This window comes from Atta colombica, unplaced genomic scaffold (assembly GCF_001594045.1).
Source record: "Atta colombica isolate Treedump-2 unplaced genomic scaffold, Acol1.0 scaffold243, whole genome shotgun sequence".
Taxonomy (NCBI): domain Eukaryota; kingdom Metazoa; phylum Arthropoda; class Insecta; order Hymenoptera; family Formicidae; genus Atta; species Atta colombica.
The window spans coordinates 565,765-569,049 of NW_017259342.1; positions in this window are offsets into that span (position 1 = coordinate 565,765).

Genomic DNA, 3,285 nt, shown 5'->3' on the forward strand with positions numbered 1-3,285 from the left:
CTTGTTGGACATTGATAATTGGTCCCTAGAATGAAATACAGAGGATAGAAGAATGCATGTTTAATTAAATCGAAAAAAATCAACGCGTATTTTATTATCACTTTTATTTTTTTAAATATACTGCATACATGGAAAGAACGGGTTTGTTGAAATATCTATTAATTTAGCTACAAATATGAAAATAATTTTGTTAAAGTATCAAAATTATGTAGGAGCGCTCAAGTTGGTTACTAGAATATTAAAATTTTTACAATATTGCTCATCGTGCTTAAGTTTCTACATAAATATGTTTATTAAAATTATTTTCAAATCTGTATGTTTTCAGTAAAATCATTCTTTCAGTATATTATTTCGCGTATTAAATGTATTTAGAATCATATCTCATATTTATGTTAATCATATCTCGTATTTGTGTTAATCCATTATATTTTTTTAAATAAAATTAAAAACAGACTTTTATAATTATGTTATAAAACTATCAAATACATCACGTAATAGAAGTGACAGTCTATCATATTATACTTTTCAATAATTATACTTTTCAATTATACTTTTCAATAATTTTCTTTTTTTTTTTATAATCATAATACATAAATTCGATTTCGAATTAATTCGTCTTTATTGTTATTATATTGACTATTAAGCGTTAATATTTACGGATTACATAGCTTATTTTAAATAACATATTAATTTTGTAAATTGCTTATCATTTCTAACATAATCAATTTGACAAATAATCTTTGTCGTGAAGATATCTACTGTTTCCGACACACATAGCTCACACGCTCGTCCGGCGCATCCTCCTTCCGAAAAGATCCACATTCCGACACGTCCATCCCTAAACGTCGACCAATCCGGATAGTATATTCTTCCAGGAACAGCTGCATTGGCGCGAGCTGTGAGCCGAAAAAAAACGATGCCGTGAACCTCATATTGGGAAACAATTTCACGGGTACAAAAAAAAGCGGGAAGAAAAGGTAAAAAAATAAGACAAATTTCGTGTGTCATAACTGACTGAGGGTGCAACGAACTAACCGGGTGGCATGAAACATTCTTTCACTGTCGCTGTGTTAATTATCACTTTTATCCACAAAGCCGGTCGCTCACGAGTTCCGAAGACATTCAGAACAGTCTCGACTGAATCGATCGCAGATCCTACCCGGTTGCTTTGTGCGACTTGGTTGCATTGTGAGACTATCGACGTGCCTCCCTCTCCTTTTCCTTCTCCCTTCATCTCTTTTCATCTCCTTTCCTGCCTCTTGTACTAACCCCCTGGCGCTGCTCCTGGTCCCACTGTGCACCAGAATGCCTCCGACCTCACCAAACTAGACGCCGGACTGGTTTTTGCCCAATTTAGATCCCCCATTGTTCGGTCCGCGCTGGAACGAAAATAAAGGAACCACTAACCGCGTCCTATTCGCGTACGTTGCATAGGAAAACACCGGCAGTGCCAATGAGCACACTCGGCCTCGTGTTAAATCGGTGTATATGTTGGCGAGATAGGTGCAAGGTCACACCAGAAGTGAGTGCGGGCGGATAATCCAGATGGTTTTTTTTTACTTCACGAAATGAATTTTCTGCTCTATGCTACGTACAGTATATACGGATGTATTTTTTATCGCACCTCAACTCAATGTGCTCACTGATATTCTACCTGGCTCTCCATTTTTCGTGAGATATACTTGGCTAAGTTTTATATTTTTTAGTGATATTTTGTGAATAACACCATGTTTTAGTTAGAAACGTACGATTTTCAAAATTGTGCATCGTAATTACGATCTTTCTTAAAAGTCGCAGTAATTGCGATATATTATCGTGATTTTTATATGTATATATTACACATTTGTAAATTTCAACTGTTCATTTTTGTTATATTAAAAATCTTTGATAAGTTCAATGACAGCTAAATAATAAAAAATAATTGTTAGAACGCAACAAACATAAAAGCATTTTTTTAAATATAATAACATTAAAAAATACCTATTAAAATGGGTTTGGAATATATTTTCAAAGAAAAAAATCTCTGTCGAAATAAAAAATTATATCAGCTCTTTTTTATTGTGCGTTAGTTTAATTGTTTGTAGCAAATATTAATCTCACGATTTTAAATTGTATTGCGATTTTGTGATTAAAAGCCAGATACATATCACACTACGATTCAAGAAATGAAAATCGCGGCGATGTATCGCAAAATCGCATATCTCAAGTTTAATTGCTTCAATCTTACAAATAATCCGCAAGAATTTACTTGCAACATGAAACAAAGATGCTAAAGCATTATTTCAGCAAATCAATAAGAAGCTGAAGTGCATATCGATGCGTTCCCAGGACTACGTACAGTTAGTTCATTGTGCTGTCTCTGTCCCTCTCGAAATATTACGCCGAAATGCGATGAAAGAAGCTCTATGAACAACCAGGTGTAGATGGCCTCCAGGTGTTTTTTACTGCAACATCGAGACAGCCTTACAGCATTATCTTCTTGATTATTTTTATTTGAAAGCGTCTTGATAATATTTTTACATTTAATCATTGCGGAAACTATTTCTTCGGCTATTTAGTTAATTGTAATAAATAAAATATTTGAAAATGATTTGTATCGCGATACAAAAATCATATACTTTTTTACAATTCTTTTCTATATTAGAATATACTAAGATTAATAATTATTTCTTCAATTTTCAATTGTCGATTAAATGAAAACGATAGACTCGAAGATTAAATAGAAAATTAATTCCATTCAAAAACAAAATACACATTAAATCCACATTCCCACTGTGTGCATTCTCAGAAACGATCTACAAGTAAAATGTGTTCTCCTTCTAAGTAGCTTGAATAATTTAATGAGAACCTATTGCAGTAAAAAAAATAGTTACTTTGTCGGTACACCGGGTCCTCATTATACGGCACATAACGGAACTCAATCCCTCTCTCTACAGTCACCAGGTATTTTCTACGTGGAATGTGTTTCGTATAGCATCATCCACTGCTACGAAGATTAAAGAATTCACTATCTAATTCTCTTTGCTTTAATTATCCTACGAGACGTAACATTTTCAATAATGGCAACCTTCTCATTGTGCTACTTGAAACAATAATAAAACTAAAAGAATCACGCAAAAATGAGCATTTTTTAAATTAATTATATTAATTTAAAGTTTTATGTAAGAACATAGAAGATTACTTCTAAAATAATTTTTTACATTCAGCCGAATCTGTCATCGAAATATTTTCATTAGATTTTTTTTGAGATTTACATACATATTTCAAATATATATATATATATAT